Consider the following 20,605-nt stretch of genomic DNA (forward strand, 5'->3'; position numbering starts at 1 on the left):
GAGGTTGGAGGGATCAGTGTCTGTGCCACCTTTTCTGTGTGGGAGAATCAGGCTTCACTTATGCATAATGCCACCACTAGGGAATAAATAATATTGCAAAAAAAATTATATCAAGTCTGATTTAAAAAAAAAAAAAAAAAAACCTGTTTCCTCCAAGGAAATATATTTTATTTCCTAAATAATTTCCTCCTTCTCCAGGAATTTTTATGCAGGGTGCTGATATCTAGACTGTTGAGTAATATAAGTTGGGAACTCTAGGGTCATCTGCTTCAAATCCTAAATCAAAGCAGATCCAATGAGATCAGGATGCTCAGGGACTTGTTATGCCATCATGTACAAAAATTCCAGGAGCAAAACACCAGATTAATTCTTTTAATTCCCTCTTGTTAGTAATATGTTGTTGTCATACTTTGCTTCTTTGTTTTACTTCGAGAGGGTATTAATGTGTGTCTGAATGGGATTAAACATGTATAAATCTTGCAGTGAATGATGATTTAGCAAATAGTTGTTTTCTTCAGCTAAAAGGTTTTACTCCTGAAAGATGCTCCTAGTATTTTTTGAAAACTTAGTAAAAATCTTAGAGTTAAAATTAGGTATCAGTGCATATTTTGCAAAAATATCTGTCAAGCATTAATTACAATCACTCTTTAGAAGAACACAAAGACCTCAATGACACAGCTACCAGGAGTAATAGAATGAGTTCAGGCATTTTATGTGTTTAAAATTCCTTCTTATTTTGTTTTGGGATGGCAGGAATATGGGAGAAATGAAGACCCTTGAGTCTGAACCAAACCTGATGCAGGAGAGGGGTGAGATGGCAAGGGAGGAGTAGGACAAGGCATGGGAAACCATGGGACAGCTCCTGCCCTTTTCCTTCTCCATTCCCTAGAAAGCCAGAACTGTGACATAACAATCCAAAACAGCAAAGCCATGGGAGGTTGCACCCTGCCTTTCACCTTTTATCTTCCGTGGCCCGCTGCAGGCAGTGGGGAGTTCAGTATTTGTGTGGTTCTTCTCTCCTAGGAAATCTCAGCAGTTAGGAAAACAATCTTAGCTCTTTTAACACTAATCAAAGTTGAAGGCAGTAAACAAAATCATGGAGTAAATCATCCAGTGCTGACATGTCTTTTGGAAGCAAAGAGCCTTTTATTTGAAGATGTGAAATAACATTTCTGTCGTGTTTTTGCTCATCTGATAATTAGAAATGATTTAGGACGGCAGTGATGGTGCCTCTAATGGGCACCTTGTGGGTGTTAATAAAAGGAAGAATACATTAAATGTAGTGATTTGTGATTGGGCTGATGGGGTTAATATTTTCTTAGAATATAGCTAGCCATTTTTCTTCCAAGTAGCAATGTAATGTAATTATAAGTACCTTAGTAGATGGACTCAATTGCACCTATCATGAAAATTAATTTCAGGAATATGCTGAGGTTTTCTTTCATTTGTTCTTTATTTTCTACACTGTGCAGGGGACAGCAGACACATACAAATGAAATTATGTTTGAGCAGACCTCACAGAGGCCTGGCCAATTCTTGTGAACAACTGAAATTGAAATCTGTGGGAAAGAAAAGCAATTTTTTTTACATTCCTTGACATATTTTGCACCTGTAAAACTCCCAGTTTTCTCACATGCTCTTTCAAAGCACTTGACAAAGCTCGACAGATATCTCTAGATTATGAGGGAAAAAATGAAATGTGCTGAGTTTTCCCAAAATGTTTTCTCGGAAGTAACTGAGCTATGATTGCAGCTTTTCCAATAAGTTTAGCCAAGCTTTATAATCAAGCTTCTTCAGCACATGTAAATGTTCTTGCTGTAGTATTTCTAAGCACTGGAATACATAAATAATATTAATTATAATCTCAATAATAATCTTTTATTTTTTCCACTGTATTGCACAGCAAAATACAGAAAATATAACTGGAATTTGTAGTCTTGGGATATAAATCTCTAAATTTTTGTGCTAAGTGAAAGTCTAAAATACAGAACAGTTGCAAAGGTTCGTGAAGAAAAGGACAAAAATCTACACTTAGTTACATTTTGAGCTTTCACAAGTAAGTTTAGGCTTGAAGAATTTAATGAAATTAAATCAAATAGGACTCTCAGACATTGCTGTGAAAATATACACAAATATAGAGAGATATTAACAACATGAAAGTGTTGGATTGCTGCTGTGTGGTTTGAAACCCTAATTACCAATACTCATTAGCAGATATGCATCTGACCCATTCAGATTTAAAGCAGCTAAAAAGAAATCTTAAACCCATGGAGGAAGAGGAATGTACAACAGAACGATGTTGGGAGTCTTGGTGTGTTTGAAGGCAGTTTGTTTCATGCTTTTAACCCAGAGCAGACACCCAGGCTTGAGAGTTTTAGGTGTGAAAGTGGGTCTCAATTTGAGCTGATGGTGTAAATCCATATTTGGGCAGAATTTAAATGGCAGGTTCTGTAACAGTTTTACAGACCTTGTATTCTTCTGAGAATTTGTTGTCTGTGCTTCCTAAGTATTAATATTTCCTGTTACTCTTATTGCGGGCTATAAAGTGTTAATGAAAGGAATAGAAAGTCTGAAGATTCCTTTCCAGAGAGTCATTTGCATGGTGAGGGAGGGAGAAACACAAATATACTTGCAAGTCGAGGCAGAGCTGTGCTGGAGTTCATCATTCCCTTTCCTTTGGTTTTCTGGAGAGGTACTTAATGGTGTTTGAACATGACTGTATAGTGCCATTAATGTAACAATTTTCATTTGTACAGTGCAACACCAGAAAGATAATCTCTGTGTTAAGTACTTTTCCTTTATAATCCCCGGAGAGTCAGAACTCTGAAAGCAAATATTGTATTTACCATAGACTGTAAAAGGGGAAGAAATGAGGCTAAAATGCAAAGCAGCAGGGATAAAATAGAGTTCCTTTTGGATGTCTGCAGTGCTGCTATGAATATACATATACTCACTGTTATGCTTTTTATACTGTCCCTAATTTGAAATAAACAACATGATTACAAATTAGATCAATCATGGTTTCAGTATTTCTGGCCAAAGCAAGAAAAGCCTGGATGTGCTAGCTAAGAGTGTAATCGAAGCAGAGATTGTTTCACTGTTGGTGATTTGTTTAAGGATTTTAATTTACAGTAATGAGTGTCCTTCTCTGCATTGTAACCTGGCTCCTCATGTCTCCCTTTGGAAAACAGTTGTGCTTGTATATACCAATGGAATGATGATGCAAGGCACTAAACAACAAAATAGTGCAGCTGAGTGCTGCTGCCTGGCATCTCTTCCAGAATGGAACTGAGTGGCAGAATTGATGCCTCGCTGTCCTTACTTGGATTTGCACAGGAGCTCTGGTGGGAGCTCGGCCACTGCTAGCGGCTGGGGGATAGGGAAGCTGAGTGTCTTTCAGAATTCATCAAGTAAACAGATAACCAGGTCACTCTGGAGGACAGCTCTGCCTTGGCTACTGGAAGGATTCAAGGATAAGATGACTTTTTCCTGCATATGGCTCATGTGTGTTTCTTCTTATCAAGTTAAGCAAAGGAGCAACATGCAGTGGCAGCTGGAGAATACCACAGGTGCTTGAAAGCAATTTGGCAAAAACAGTCAAGAGAAAAGAGATCCACAGTTTATAGCATATTTATTTTTGGGTAATAGTTATTCAGATTGGAAGGGAGCTGTTGGGAATTCAAGCAGTGTTCAAAAATGATAAAACATGGTGCTAGGAACCTGATGTTCAAATGCTTTGAAGTTGCTGTCACTTAATCTAGTTTCGGAATCCTGCCCAGAAATGATGCAGTAATAAGGGCCAGCTGCCATGGTTGCCTTTCTTATTGGTGTATTTTTAGTGGAATCATCAATTTAATGATGAACAAATGCATTCAGTGCAAACAAAAGGTGTGTTAAGGACAATTCAAAAGAGAAGTGATAGGAGAAAACCCCTGCAAATACAAAGGAAAGTAGAGGAATAGGGGGTAGTATAAAGAAAAAAATCTGGTCAAAATCTGGAAAGTTCTTAGAATGTCCAGAAAAATTGGTTTGGTTGCTTGCTTCAGATGGAAAAATGATAGTTTTTCCTTTCAATTTCCTCCAGGGAATGGAAGCTTTCCATGCTTTCAGCGCCTATCTAAGGAGCTTGATGGACTTCCTCTTTGAGGTGCCTGAAAGCGTCGGCCATATGTCAGGGTCGTCTTTCTTGTGGGCAGCGCACTTGGTATTGAGAGTAAAAGTCTGTTATTCAGACTATTATTCCTGCAATCCAAAACTAGAGATTTTTGTCTGAATTCAGGGACTCCTGCAATCAACAGGATTTTATTCTTCTTTTCAGGAGGCTGTTAGACTGCCACTGCTTGAAACCCATGCTTAGTTTGCTCGTTGATAGTTCAACAGTAATTGTATTTACGGTTCATTTTGCTTGGATGCTTGTGACTCTAATCTTTCCACAGTGTCAGTGGCGCAGTTCAGCTCTGATGTGCGTGTTCATCGTCCTGCTAAATGGAAATTCCCATTGCAGTTCTGATTTCTGTCATCTCTGTGAGACTTAGGAGAAAGGATGCTGTGGATGTTCTGTGGAAAAAGAGTGGGTGGTATGAAGTAGAAATACAGGTTGTGACCAAATCCTCAATCTTCTCCACTTTGCAACTGTAATTTAGATGTGAATCTCTATATGTGAAACATTTAATCATAGAGTGGACCTCTCTTTGCTAAAGGAATGAGGTATTGGTTATAGAAACACCAAGGTGTTGCACAATCCTACTGGGAAGTGTAAAAAATGATACAGAGAGCTGAAACGGACAGCAAATCCAAGTAGCCACGGTGTTACATACTTCTGTTTAATTTTTCAATGAGACACTTAGAATGACATCTTTTCTTTTATAAATGCCAAGGAGAAGGATTTTCATGGAAAGCACTATAGAACAGCACAGGTCTTCCATTTCACAGGACTTTGCACCAAGTAGGAATATTAGTTGGCCACTCAGAGGGAAGTAGAGCAGATGAATTAAATCTTCATTTCATTTCTGTTGAGCTTCAGCAACTGAACTTTAATGCTTTTTAATTACATGCCTTACCTGGTTGGTGAGAGGGGCTATATTAAATCACAAAAACCTTAACATCTGGGGCTCATTTGTTTCAAAATGAACACCATCTCCTTTAATTCCCTCTTTCTCGCTCTCTCTCTGCTCTTACAATATTTGCCTTGTAGTGATTCCCCTTACTAATTGCAATCCATCCAGTGCTGTGTTGGAAAGAAACATTTCAGTTGCATGATTTAATGCTTTTAAGTTGTCTTGGCTTTGCTGACTCATTGGTCAACCTTGAAAAATCATAGCAGTGGAAGCATTGCACTGCCAGCAGAGGACTAGCAGGTTGCATGGGGGACTCTGTTACTGATTAGTGTCATTTTTTTTCCGAGTTGAAAGAGCTATTGTGTTTAAGGCCATGAGATTTAGAATTAGGAGTAATTAAAAACCAAGGCTGCTGCCTTTATATTTTTTTAAATATGAAGGGCCCCAGGAGTCTCTGTAGTCATTAGAAAATCCTATTCTCGTGCTAAGCCTGTCCTTATAAGAAGTTCTGTTGTTGGCTTTCCTGAATGTAAAGCGGGATCTTGTTGAGAGTGGATGGTGAGAGGGGGGAAATATCGAAAAGGCAGGCGAGAAGAAAAATGTCTCTGTGTGTGTGTGTGTGTGTGTGGTTGGGGGGCAGATATTTAGTGGTTGCGTGGCTGCTTTGTAATGTGTCCTTAGCAACTGGCTTTCTACTCTAATGGGAAAAATAGATGGTGGGAAACCATTCGAGGAAAGTGGGTCACATTTGATCCATGACCTAAAAGGAAAAGTGGGGGAAGGGAATAATCAGCTCAGATCATTAATGAGGTGAAAATTTATCCTTATAAAGCTTGTTCATTGCACTGGGAAAAATTGCTGTTCTGGTGTCTTGGCTATGTGATAGAAAATGCAGCTCCCACTCTCTGAAAACACAATTGCTCCGTGGCTTTGTATTAAAAGAGAGGGAAAAAAAAAGAAAAAAAGTTGTTTGTTTTAAACACTCTCCGGCAACACAATGATTAGACATGACAGTTTGGCTGTGGGGCCTTCCTTTCAGTTCAGGAAAATGTAGAACAGAGCTGAGCTGTCCTTTCCTAGTAAAAATGAGGTCATTTGTAAAGCTTTGTGTACATTTCTGCAGCACTCGTGGAACAGAGCTCACAAAAACAGCTCTCCTGAAGCCTCACTCCTACCTCCACCAGTGCTCCCATTTTTAAGAAATGGAGGCCCATTGACCACATAAGATGAGGAATCAGAGGCTGTGATTCAGACGAAATGGCTCCTCAAGGATGTATAGTTTTGATTTAACTGTCAGCGCGCTGCCGTTGCTGACTCCGAGCTTTTACAGCTGCGTGTGGCTACGGGGAAGCTCCTTGTAATCTGTTCCTTCTCCATGTGAGCTGTGTGTGTGCTCTGAAACAAGCAAAAGTACTCTGTCAGGCTTGATTATTCTGTTACATATACAATGTATTGTATACATTATATTCGCTAATCCCTGTTGTTCATAAAAATGCCCCAGGCAATTAAAATTTATTGAATAATAATTTATTTTATGTAAAAGCTAATACTAATTTTCATACCCAACTATTTTTCTCCTACCAATCAAATGCTATGTAGCTGCTAATATTTCAAGGTAGTTTTAATTAATGTGTCAGCCTAGTGCAACTCTATGGAAGAATGCATCATTGAATTAAATAAGAAAGGATAGCAAGGCATCTACTGGATAAATGCCTAGAAAATATAGAGTAATGAGACATGAACTGGCACACTGGAGTTGCGTTCCCTTCTACCTTGAAACTTCAGGAAATACATTTGCATTCTGTCCAGGAAACCCCCCAGATTCTCTGACCTTCTTAGTAGGGCAGCAACTGTTTCAGCCAACTGTATTGATATTCAGGCCAACCATGGAAAGATGGAAGCATGGACAATTAGAGAACCATAAAGATCTTGGTCTGTTTATGGAAGATGCCAGTAAATAAAAATTTTCTGACTTTGTAGCCTAAGTGAACTCAGACCTGCTGTGTCCCCTTCTCCCCTTTATTTCTTCACTGTCTGTTAAAATAGTCTGTGAGTGTGTCGTGTTTCCTAACATATGAAAATAGTAAGAAAACATCTGGGCTTACTAATAAAATTAGGTCTGCTACTTAGAAAGCAGGCAGCATTGTTTGGGGCTTTAGAGATGCTCTTGCAATGCCAATAGTAATAGTGGCTTTGGAAAGTACTTTGCTTCTGCTGTATTTCATAATATTCAAACACTGCCTTTAAAAGAAAAATTAGAATTGCATCAAGTTAACAAAAAAAAATATCATGAAAGGGTAGGGTTGTTTTTTTTTTTTCCCTTTAATATCATAATGGTTCAGCATTTATGTAGTGGTTTCCTCTGAGTGTTTTAGAATTCTTTGCTGGGATCAGATCGTAATTTAAAGGTGAGGGAGATAAGTACAGCAAAGGGAGAAGACCTATGAAAGAGTGTGGCTGAGAAACAGCTTTTTTGTTGCATAATTCTGTGCTCTTTACCATTAGACACACTTCCCAGCTTTGTTCTTCGATTAAATTTCATCTTCTCTTAAGGATGACTATCGCAAGAAAACTGATGTACCTTAAAATAATCTGTGAGTAATACCACTCTCAATGAATTTGCAATTGCTCGAGTGAAGCTCTGTGCTCAGTGTTCAGAGTTGACCTGCTGCCCAGCTGGTGGCTTCCTATCCTGAGTGATTGTGTGGGCACAGGGCACAGATATCCTTCCCTGCCTTAGACGAGAGTGAGCACAAATCCACAGCTCTCCAGTGGTGGCAGTTGGAATGAAAATTCAGGCTTCATCGTTTCTTTCTCCATATCTCTTACTTACAGTGACAAGCCCAGCAGGTTCAGCCTTCAAATCATTAAAATAAATGCTCATATTATTAAAATCCCATATTTGATGCTTGGATTCCCCTCGGTTTCTTGTATCAGGGAACTGAAACATGTGAGCTTCAAAGTCTGTATTCTTCTGCTGCCAGCATCCTGGTCCCTCCACCTGCCCTGGGGCAGGTTCTTCCCTTTTTCCATCTGCTGAGCGAAGGTGCCGATGACTATACAGAGAGGAGTTATATGGAAAAACAGTTGGAGAAGGGCTAGAGATCTTAGGGAACCACATGGTGTTACTAATCCTCCAGCTTTCCAAAGACTTGTCATCACAAATAAGAGTTTTCCACTTTCAGGGGCAGGAGGGAAAGAGAAAAAAGAAGGAAAGAAATTAACCCTGTGGTGTGATGACAGAGATTTCTATAAATCACACTGCGTTTCACACTGCTGCTGACAGCCAGCCAAACCTAAGCTGGCCAAGTTTCCACAGGTCGAGTATGTTACAGAGAGCTTAAAAATATATCCACGACCATTTAACTGCCTTTTCTCTTGCACAAGGGTATTGGAGTTAAGAGTCTTTGTAAATTATGTGGTGGTCAAAATTGTGTGGATGGTATTCCTGGTTTTTTCCCATCTCTTCTTTTCCCATTTCTTCTGTAAAAGTGTCAGCAAGTCCCTAAGACCTGGATTCATTTTTGCTTGTGAATTAAGCCTCCAGAGCAAATAAATATCCACTGACATAAGATTTTGTCCAAAAAAGTACAGTTTAGAAGTTATCTCATCATTTTAATTTTTTCCTACTGCAGTAGTTTATGATGACCTTAAAAGCATGGGGGTTTGGCAACTTTTCAAGCTGTATTTTCCTTTTCATTTGGCAAAAGAATTCTGAATGGCACCCCTCTTTTGTTTTCCCAATGCTGCATTTGCAGAGAGTGTCCTTCAAACTCACAGTTAAAAGATCTTTGAAGTCAGAAGCATCACCATAAATGACTGCCATATGACTTGGGAAGTGTGTGTGCATGTGTGTGTGCTAGGGCATATTTTGTTAGGATTTTTCAGGGTATGTTTATTAGGAAAATTTAAACCAGTTTTTCTCATTTTGTTTGTTTGCATGATGTCTTTAAAGGGCGAGTTGCTCCTTCCCTAATTATGTGTAGTTGTTTATTTTCTTGTGAGCTTCAAAAGAACAGCACAACCGACAGAGCAAAATATCTTATTTGCAATAATAGAGAAAAAAAAAGGGGCTAAATAAAATCTTAAACTATAATGAGGGTTTACTTTAAAAACTCAGACTTCTTGTTGACTACTTGTCTGCCAGTGCTACTACTGACCTTTTGTATAGCAGGTCTCTCTTTAAACATAAAAGTAAAACTGTTGGTAATCCAAAATACAAAGGAAAATGGATCCTTTGAAGATGCTGGAAACCACATTGCATTGGAATTGAGAGATTTCAGTGAGAAATAAAGACAACTTGGCCTGTTTTGCAGTGTGGACAATGGGTTCCACACGGCACGTGTGGGTTTTTTTCATTAAAAAAATTGCTCAGTATTCTGCCTTCACATCCAGTTTCTTTTCTTTAATCTACAAATCATGGTTACATGTCTGGTGGGACTTGGTTCCACCACCATTTGACCCTGGCAGGAGCATGTGTGTCTTGCCCATCTGAGAAGCCAGACTCAAGTTTTACTCATTATTCTGTCTTCCACAAAGCTGGCAGGAGTACTTCTCCTTCTACATAGATTCAACTACCACTAATGTTAGGTTTTAGAGGTTTTCTCCCTCCCCAAAAGCACTAGAGTGGGTTACAAGTATGTGGAAAACTCACTGAGGAAAATCACTTTCTAACTATTGACATTTTAGTAGAAATCTAATGAGGTACTTAGATTTTTCTCATTTGATACATTGAGGAGCAGGTAGAAAAGAATCAGAAAAAGAGAAACTTTTGGATTTTTTTTAAGCTTCCTTGTAATACAACTTAAGAAAAAAACCTCTCTATTGATTTTGTTCTTGTCCAGCAATCTGATCAGAGCTGAGGTCTGCTCTGCAGAAAGACTGGGCACATTTTCAACTCCCTTGTCTGCCCCCTAAAACCTGTCTGGACAAAGATTACTTCTCCCTGGAGAACTGGGAAGTGTTTTCCAGACAACATTCATGTTTGCCTTTACTAAACAAACAGAATTTAGACAAAGTAGGAGGAACAGAGGTGTTTTGAGGAGAGGAGGGGGAAAAGAACAAAAAAACTCTACCCCCAACCCCACTCCCCAGCTATATTTTTCATTGAAATGGCAAAGTCAGCTTGTTTTCTGTCCTGCATGCAGATGTTTGGTTGAGCTACAGCTTTGTAAGACTCTACTTCCCAGTTACAGAGTTACCCCACAGTTCCTGAAGTTTTTCCTGCCCACATGCTTTAACATCAAACTTCTGGAGGGATAAAGATTTTCTTATTTGTTTGCTTGTGTGTTTAAGATTTCACTTTCCTCTGCTGAACCAAGCCTGATCCTGATTTTCCATTTCATTATTTAATCTGTAGCCCCTCTAACACTTTCCTAATACCAGAACCTTGTTTTCAAAGACAGAGGAGGAGATGGGAGGATTGACACTTACTGAAAAGACTTACACAGGCAGGCAAGGGACTAAAATTCCTGAGGCCAAAGAGTGGGATGAGAAGAGATAAGACCAACCTTTAGCACCTCTTGGTTGTCCTGACAGAGGCAATGCTGCCTCATGAGGAGGCAGTGAATATTTTAGGTTATTTCATCCACCTACAAAAGTTCCTTTCTGGTTCTTTGGGGCAGGATTGCCCCACTCCTGCCCTACTCCCAGCTTCTGATAAACTGCCAAAATGAGGCCTCAAGAGCAGGTGTAGCCAAACTCTTTCCTCTTCCCCTGGCAGGGTGGAAGTCCACCCTGGCCAAATGAGGAGCTTGACTCATTGAAATAAAGCAGGATGAGGTTCACTTCCCTCTGTTCTGCAGAAATCCGCTTTGTCACTTCTTTGACCTCCAGTTCACCAAAACTGTTCCATCTGTGGGGAGAAAAAAGTTGGCTACAGCCCTTCACAGATGACTGGCAGCTTCTCCAGCTTTCACAGGCTAGGTTTAACACAGAAGCACGTCATGACCACGCCGTGCTGTCATCTGAAGTGCTCAGGGCTGTTGCCCCGGCAGTATCATGTTAAAGTCATCGTGTATCAAGATGTGGTGGAGCAGCCACCCTGATCAGAGCACGAATGACACCTGAGAGCTGGTGCTGGGTTCTGGAGGCCGTGCTGGTGTGCGCACTCTCCGCATTTCCACTGAGGTCGGCATCTCTCTCACAGCCCACTGCAGCTGGGTCTGCGCATGATGAAATCGCAGCTTCAAAGTGCCTGGTGAAGCAGATCCTTCCAGCCCTGTGCTGTAAGGGAACAGGAGTCACACCATGCAGGAGTGTGTCTGCATGTGTCAGCAAAGCACCTTTTCAGCCTGGTAGCTGAGTGCAAAAAAATTTCTAGAGGAATCGGGAAATTAAATTTGGAATCTGCGTCTCTTCTGTTTGTTAGGGATTCATCCTTTCACATTAGATGCAATGTTCCATTGGATGTCTTGTACCCTCTATACACACAATTTCCTTTTAATTTTTTAATATTGTCTTTCCCTGTTGTTGGGATTTTTTTTCCTCTCTTTTTCTGGATAGGTTATACATATGCTAATAGAAATATGCCTATTATTTGAAGCATAGTTCTACTTGTCAATGAAGCTTCATTAACACCGTTATCACTGCCTGACATTTATCTTATAATTTTCCAGAGTTGACTGTTACATCTCCATGGAAACCCAAATTGCAATTGAAACAAGTGAGATAATAAAGGCATCCACAGAGGATTGACAGTATGCAAGCCCATAGTGTTTGCAGGCTACATTTGTTTATAGTTCCTTAGATAAATCCCTTGCAGTGGAGATTTTTATTACCTGTCTCCTATCTTTCCATGACTACTGCTTATTGCAAGGTTTAGAGCAACGCTTTTTTTTATTTTGCTTTTTAATTAGAGCAATAAATTTTATTGGACTCAGCAAGGGGAGGCATTGAAGATGTAAATTCTAAAATGATTTTTCTGGAATGAAATATGAAGATTTTTATATATGAATGTGGCACTGCGTAGACTAAGGCATTCTTATGTTGATTTGGTAGAGGGTTTTTTTAGGAGCCAAAACTTAGGATCATGGACTCTTTTGATTTGCTGATTCTTTCAGTATGCAAGAAGGATCTCTTTCTTTCTGTACCTAAGGACTTGAGCTCTCTTAAGTTCGTGACTCTAAATCAATTTAGATGGTGCCTCAAAGCAAAGAGTCATGAAACTGGAGTGGGTCCAGAGTGAATTAATCTGAAATTAATTTGATTTTGAAAGGCTCCATCTGGCTGTGTTTGGAAAAGGCATTTAGACAGATATATAAACAAATGATCATCTGTATTCTATATGCCAGATGTGGTGTCAAGAAAATGAAGAAATGGTTTAAAAAAAAGGAATCAGCTGAGGGGGATTTTGCTATAACGATGCTCAACTTGTTGAAATCGCAATTGCATCACACTTTGGACAGTGATCTTTTCTTATATTCAGATTTGTAGAAGGGGAGAGCACGGCTGAACTTGATAAGACTTTTTGTTTTAAGTAAGAAAATTGAATGTCACAGCTTCCTCTAACGGTCTATTTGAGATCTAACCAAAACCGGCTAAACAAAATTGGCTGCACCTTTAAAACGAGCAGGGCTGTGATCTTCCATTCCCTTTTTAAGGAAGCTATTTAGGTAAAGCAGCCATGTCAGGCATGAGCTCTTGGCCTCCTTCTCTTTGGACATGGCTTTTGTGCACATGAAAATGATTCCTGGCACTTTGTGGAGTTCAGCTGGGACCAAGCCTGAGCATGTGTATACGTACACATGTGGGTGCCAGTCTTGAAAAACACTGGACTGTAAATCACTTCTTTAAATAATCGGTTGATTTTAGCACACAGAAATAGCTGCATTTCCAAACAAATATTTGGAGAACATCTTTTCCATGCCATTCATTTCAACTCTAGGACAGACTTTGCCATAAACTACATAAGACCTTGCTAACCTCATAAGAACTTGCAGATAATTGCCAGCGTGGCTGCAAAACTTGCTGAAATAGTCAAGTCAGTATTTATCAAGTAAAAGAAAAAAATTTTGAAGCCTTCATTGCTGTCTTATAAGTTTTTTGGAGGGCAAAGGAAGAAGGGAATTGAGTAACAACTTTGTAAATTTGGAGCAGTAAGTGTTTGGAATGGAGAGAGAGAGACTGAGGTTGTTTGCAAGAAAACAGATGGTCCTACGTGTCCCGAATTTTAAAAGCCTGGTACTATTCTAATTCAGTTGTTGACATGTCACAAATACATAAGCATTTGGGTGTAATCAAATACCATTGTGCTTTTTTAAAAAAATAATACCGATAAATGTTTCCTGCCACACAGAAAGAAGTGTGCTTCATTGCAAATGTGTGTAATCAGCAAGGCAAGGTATTAATAATCCCCACCATTAATACTGAGCAGTCAGCTGCTCCAGGTTCAACTTCATGTGAAAAGGTGCATCAATCTATGCTTCAAAATTATAATGTAATTATTCAGGCACACAAGCTCTCTCTCATGTTACTGTCCAACTTAGAGTGATGCAGAGAGAAAAAAGCCCTTTTTAACTAGAGTCCCTTTTAGACAGAGCATAGATCTTAATGCCCCAAAGATATTACTAGCAAAAAAGTAGTTAAGGAGCACAAGAAGAGTGGAGCAGTGAGTTGCAGTAGTTGCCATAACAGAGGTTAGTTTAGACACAGAAGAATTACGAATTAGAAGCCTTTGCAATGGCTTAACATCCCAGGTCAAAACAAGATTTGCAGGTGCCCATCTGGAAGTGGGTCAACAAAAAACAGATATTTAAAAGTCATGACTTAATATTTGTTGAACTTTTTATGGGGCATAGAACAAGGCTGAATGACCTTAAGCTGGAAGAGGGCAAGTTTAGTATGGTATAATGAACCAATTCTTTACTGTGAGGGTGCTGAGGCACTGGCACAGGTTGCCCAGTGAGTCTGTGTCTGCCCCATCCCTGAAGGTGTTCAAGACAAGGATGGGGCTTAGAGTAACATGGTCTAGTTAAAGGCTCCCCTGCTCATGGCAGGGGAGTTGGAATGGATGGTCTTTAAAATCCCTTCCAACCCAAACCATTCTGTGATTCTCCGTCTTAACGCTCAGGGGACTTTTCTTAGAAATGCACCTACCTTACACTTGATGCAGACAGTCCCAATCTGGTTTAAGTGTTTAATTTAGAGGACAAATTCTGCCCAGAAAGCAAAACTGAATTATTGGGTGGTTGCCTAAGCTGAGCTTTATGTTGCAGAACATTATTATTTAGCAGACCTCATCAAACCTTGTACTAATTATATCCCAAAACCTACTGCAGCCTGGAAGAGCAAGGGTTGGGGCTTACATAGGCTCTTAGTTTATATCTTCAAGTACTTATTTTCAGTCATTCTTATCATGTATCCCAGAAATTTGTGATTCTCGTCTGTGTTTGAATAAGAGGGGAAATTAATTCAAAGCAGTTGGGGAGGGGTGGCTTTGACTTTCTTCAGCCATTGAAGGGCAGGCATCTGTCACTTGCTGTTGAGCTTCTAGTTTCAGTTGAGTAGAATCTATGGGCCACTGTAAGCAAATCTTTAAAGAGACTGAAAATAGGCCACTGTAAGTTTTATCAGCATAAACAAAAATATGCTGCCCAGTTCAGACTTGTGTAGATGGTGTGTTTGTTTGCTTCTGCTATTAGATGAACTGGCAGTGATATTTAATTGGTTTCCAAAATAGAAGACTCTAAAAAAACACAAGCCTCTTCCCCTCCTTTCTCTTCTGCACTCATTCAGTTTTGTTTACATGTATTTTAACTTGTATGAATTGCTCCACTCACAACACAAGCACAATATCAAGCACTACTGCATGTTCTAAAAAATAATTTGCTTAATAAAAAAAAAAAAAAATTAAAGGTCCATACAACAGCAGTAAGAGTTGAGATCTTCTGAAACATGTAGGACTTTTTTTTTTTTTTTTTTTTTTTTAGGATGTGTTTGCATGTTAGGGGTTTTTTTGAAGGTGTGATGTAGCAGACTTAGAAAGCTTTTGCAAAGTCAGTCACTTGACTCTGTAGTTCCAGGAAGCATTACCAACAGCACAACGTTAGAATAACATCTTTTGGTACATTTAAACATGTACACAAGGGGTTTCCAGGGTTTAAGTTGAAACCCCTGCCATAAATCAAACTGGTTTGTAATAGAAGTGGTGCAGGAATGCAGAGGCTGAACACCTGAAGAGCGACCCCCCTCAGGAGGTGAATATTTAACTTTGGAGAGCAGAACTCTGATTTTAGGAAGGCGAGAAGCCTTAAAGGACAAAGAAGTGTATGTGCTCCAATGTGCACCTCCAGCTGAAAAGGGAAGTGCATTTTAATGTAGCTCTTACTAAGATTTCCTTTTGTATCCCCGATTTCTTTCTGCGATACTGGTGAGGAATCTTCATTGATACCTCTAAGAAATAGCATGTTTTATCTCAGGTGGGCTCAGCTCTCTTCTGATGTTTCTCTAGTCTGTATTTTGTTTTGTACTTTTTCCAATTCATATTGCCCTTAGTATCATGCAGTCTGACCCATCTGCTTGAAAGGCAACTTCCCTCTGCTGCTCCTTCTCCCAGCCCAAATTTATTACCCATCAAAACATTTTCAAGATAGGAATTTTTTCCCCCCCCATATTTTTAAATATTTTTTTCTGGGATAAAATACCTTCTACCTTACCTAAAATTTGCAACTGAGGCATTAAAGTGATTATATGTGCTAAATTTAGAATTAATCAGAAAACAAGTATATTCCCTATACTAACAGTGGTTTGCTATGGTTTATATGATCCACTACATGGAGCGAGTTAGCAAAGCTGAGCTACAAAAAAATCTCTGATTTCACCGGAAAAATCAGACCGTGGCTTTTAAATTATCAGGGCAGTAAAAAGTAACTCACTGTCTTAATAAAAATTACACTTTTAGAGATCATTTCTGCCAGTGTGGAGGCAACATAAGGAAAACCATCTTTGCATTTACCACTGAGTGCTTACACAAGCACTTGAGTTTTATTAGCTACTGAGAAGAATGAAATCTGAGCATTGTATGTCAGGTATTAAAAGCCATCAGGATTTTCATGTAACTCCTGGGTGTGTGAGAGTGCAAGTGCGGTTGCTCTCTGCTGGGTGGATGAAGAATTGCTCATCTCTTTGTTAAAGTCTTTATGGGGCTGTAAGATGGATTGCAAGTCTTACAGCTGCTCAGTTGTTAGCTCTGCTGATGGGTGCAGGGAAGCCTGGAGATAATTATTTTGTAGACTTTACTGCCTATGTAGGACTGAACATCCTGCCATATGAGTTCTTTTTTCATTGGGCGTGATGTCAGGGTCATTTAGCGATTGCTGTTTAGGATAGGCATTACTTAATAATAATTATAAGTGTTATTAGAGTCTAATAGTTCTGCCGAAAACTACAACACGTTGCAGCAGAAACAGTTAATGATTCTTGAAACATCATCTTTCCTTTGAGCAAGTATGCTGCAAAAAAGCTGATGGGCCAGAAAGCATCTGGAGATGACTTTTCCCCCCCCGAAAACACAGAGACCTGGTCATTTTCAGCTTAAAAATGTCGCACAGCTTCTTTTTCTGTTTGTCAGAGGTTCTGGCCCTTATTTTGCTGGCCAAAATCCAATGTAGGTAATTACCTTCTGTGTCTATAAATTGCAGCCCCCTGCAGTTTTCAATTGGGTGCAGTATTGTTCTACCCTTCCTGGCTGAAATTGTTGTGCGATAATGCTCCATGTCATTAAACAGCTGCCGTCTGTCACCTTACGATGAAGTCATTTCTCTCTAAACAATGAGTTTATGAAGCCCTTTTGGGTCCATCCAGATGAAATCTGCTCGTAAACCAGCAATTATGATCTTTGGAGTACAGTAAGGTGATGCTTGGCTGTCTCTCTTAACAGCAGTCAGGAGCCTTCAAACGGGTGTTGTCCCTTTCGTCAGTTTGTGTGATGTCCTGGCAGTGATGCCACAGCTTAGATGTAAATGCTTTATTACTGTAAAACCTTGGTGCCTGTAAATACCTCTGCACTGGGTTGGATTTAGTTGTCATTACACTTGGAACTCATTTGTTATCATGTTCTTGTTCTGTTGGCTCTTAGAGAGAATTCAAATCTCTTATACCATGGAACATGAAAAAGGCAAATCCCCAGCAAAATGGCAAAACCACAATAATAGGGTGAGGGTTGCAATATGAATTAACCAAAAAAGAACAGTATGAAGGTTCCGGGTAGGGTTAAAAACAGTTTTGACAAACAGGTCTCATATAAGTCCGTCTGGTCCCCCTTAACAGCTGTTTTTCAGCACCTGACTTGACACTGGGATCATTAATGGAAATGAACGTGGATTAACGCCAAAGCTCTTAACATTGATGAATTTAAGAGAGTCTGTTTTGATTCAGACATTGTTTCTGAGGGTTACCTCTCTGTCCTGAGAGGGCAATTCCCTTTTAGCAGTCCTGCAGTAATTAAAGATATGAATGGGAGAGACCGAGAGGGCATCTACTGGGTTTTTTCCGGTGCTCCTGCTGAAGCAGCAGGGATATTAAAACAATCTCTAGCTCCTCAAGAGTGGCCCTGTCAGCTTGCTGAAATGATGGAATGGTAGTTAGGTTATTAGAAGAAAAATTGGCACAAATTGAGAGAGAGGATGCTCTGGCAGCAACCACAAGCAGCCAGCGACTCAGTGTCTTAATCTCTGCCCTCAGGCTGCTCTCTATGATACAGATGACACCTTGTCAGTGAAGATGATGTGCTGGGTCACCCCTGAGTCCAGTGGGCTAAATTGGCCATGGAGGGAAGGATTGCTACAGCATAGAGCCAGCAAGCCACATTATATATATATATATATATATATTTAATTTTTTTTTTTATGTATGTCATCATTTGAGTACTGACAGTATGTACCAGGGGATACCATTCTCATTAGTGTCCCCTAGACACAGCTATCTCTGTACACTAGTGCTTTCAAGAAAGTCCTAAGCTTTGACAAGGATTGCTTTGCTTCTTTTTGGAAAGTTTTACATGTAGTTTCTCTTTTGTCTTATTACTTCTTGGGTACAGGAGAAGGGGAGATGGGGGAAGAAAGAAGCCACTTCCTCTGAGACCCACTGTGTTGGCAAAGAGAAATTAGTAAAAACCCTACAGCTGTTAGCAGCCAAGAGGTGTTAGTGCAGGGCAATAATGTCCATGGGTGAAGATAAAAGCTGGGAGCAAATAAGGGAATTCATCATTAGAAGACATCATTTGCAGAGGATCAAGTATATTTGGCTGGATTTTTGACCCCACAAGCTCTGTGACAACTGAACCATCAGGCAGGTGTGGTGTACAATTTTGTTCCTCAGTGGAGCCTTCAAGTGCACTGCAAGGATCAGATCCATAGAATCTCTAAAATAGGTGGTTTTCCTCCATTGTTATCTCTCTGCTGTTTTATTCACTTGTTCATTTTGTCTGCATTGGCTCTAGTCCTACACCAGCTGCCAAAGCAGGGTGAGGATACTACTGCAAGTGTCATTGATGCAATGGCGTTCATGAGCTCCTCCAAATCCCAACAGTGGGACATGGATTCCCCCTCTGAGGTGTGTGAGAGCCTTCATTTGCACTGAAATCAACCAAGTGCTGTTTAGGAAGGAGCCCAGCTGTGTTTGTAGAACTGAGTGCCCTCTCTGTGGCCTGAACTTGTCTGTCAAACCACCAAAATGTTGGCAGCTCACTCAAGTCCCTACCTTGTGGTAGAAAAGTATTTTAAACAAAAGCCTAAATTATGCTTGGTTTTTCCCTAACTCTGCAGGAGTTAGTGGATTGACAGAGCTGTCAATGGATGGTGGAATTTAGTTTGGAGAAATTTTAATGACTTACTCAAGTTAATGCAGGCAGTGAGTGACAAAACCTGTCCCCTGGAGCTTTGCTTCGTAGTGTATGGTACCTATGCCTTGAGTCAGAGCTTTTAGCCATCTTCAGCCAATAAAGCATTTAAAGAATATGATAAATGTAATTCAACTTCAGTCCCAACAAAATAAAGGGCTTAAACATTTTGTGCAATTAGAAGAGAGCTTGGCCTGTGCCTAAACCTTTAGTTCAAAGCAACAACTTGATGCTAATAGGACCATTAACCTGAGAAAACAGGTATTAGTGTTTGACTTTGTGGTTTCTGAAAAAATTGGCCGATTAGCAATGGAAATTGTGGGGCTCTTGGTGGTAAAGGTGGTTTTGGTAAAGGAATAAACTCGTTATTCTTTATTAAACATGACCCTAGCTGTAATTTTGGGATGAAGTAGCAATTGTGTATGGATTTCTTAAAGGAGGGATCCAACAGAGAGAACAGATGAAGGGCATAATTTAAAACTAAACTCAATACATACAACACAGAGAATAAATGAAGTGAAAAGTCAAGCCAATTTATGAAAGAAAATAGTTGAGCAAGCCCAGGGCAGAGCTGGGAGCCTAACTAAACTTCTGCCTTTTCTTTCAAAATAACATATAAGCGTTTTCCCCAGTTATTTAAAGCTATGGGTCAGGGATTTTTCAACCTCCGTACTAGGGAGGTTGTTTGACAGGTTGGGTTTTACGCAGAGGAATAGGAATTGAAAAGAAATAATGGAGTGATTTTCAAGAGGTTTAAGTGTCACGTAGGTGCCTTCTGCTCCATGAAAGTCTTGAGAGTTGTTCCCATGAAGTATCACTCAAGTGAGTCAGTCATGTTTTTTCTGTTTCTTGGCAATTTTAAGGGGGTGGTTATTTGGATGATTGGTTTGGTTTGGCTTAAGTGTTGTCTTTGTATGGAAATGCAGTTTCTAAAGCCTGGAGAAGTCACAATTTCTGCAGGTGAACTTGTGACCTGTAGAACTTATTCAAAACTATGAGTATTTGCAAGACAAGATATTTGTGCATGAAATGTAATGTAAAAGTTTGGACCAAATCTTAGAGTCTCTTACTCAGGCAAGATTCCTGCTAGAATATTTAGGAATTTTAGCCATTTATGAGTGTGAAAAATGCTGTTGTCTGCTGATCCGTGTTGAAAGCACTTCACAAGGGATGATCAAACTTCTTGCTGGTGGTGTAAAATGTGCCTTTAATATAACTTTCTCCTTCCTGCCTGTAAGCAGGGAAAGTGCTAAAGTTAATATGGGCATATTAATGTGAATTATGCTTTCAAGGAGATGAAACACATGAAACTAAATAATTTGTCTTCACACAGGTTATAGCTGTGAGACAGGGGAATTGCACAGGGTTGTTTCCTTCTCACCACTCTAAGATTTTTTTTTTTACATGTAAAATATGATTTTCATCTAGTTGTGCAGATTCAGAGCTCTTCCAAGTCCTCCGGTGGGCATTGACTCCTGAACAATCATCAAACAGAGAAATTCTAATTAAAGCCAAGTTTTTGAAAGCGGCAGGTGGCTCTGAAATGCCTGAATTCTGCCGTGATCAGCTTCTGACATTGCTGCATACAGGCCATTTGCCCCCTCTCCCTGGTGGAAAGATGGGGGGATGCTTGAAAATTCATGCGTCATTAGTGTTCTTTCTTGAAACTGGAACATCCAAAAATCATCAGCACTTTTGGAATTCCTAGCCA

The 20,605-nt window shown here is 39.7% G+C and overlaps 1 protein-coding gene across 10 annotated transcripts in view; it reads left to right on the forward strand.

Annotated features, from left to right (window-relative positions):
- The window catches only part of CELF2 (CUGBP Elav-like family member 2), a 450,951-nt gene that overhangs the window by 299,075 nt on the left and 131,271 nt on the right, over positions 1-20,605 (forward strand). The gene's annotated exons all lie outside the window — the stretch shown is intronic.

The sequence above is a fragment of the Chamaea fasciata genome, unplaced genomic scaffold, assembly GCF_029207755.1.
Source record: "Chamaea fasciata isolate MVZ Bird 193981 ecotype frontalis unplaced genomic scaffold, bChaFas1.0.hap1 SCAF_5, whole genome shotgun sequence".
NCBI lineage: Eukaryota > Metazoa > Chordata > Aves > Passeriformes > Sylviidae > Chamaea > Chamaea fasciata.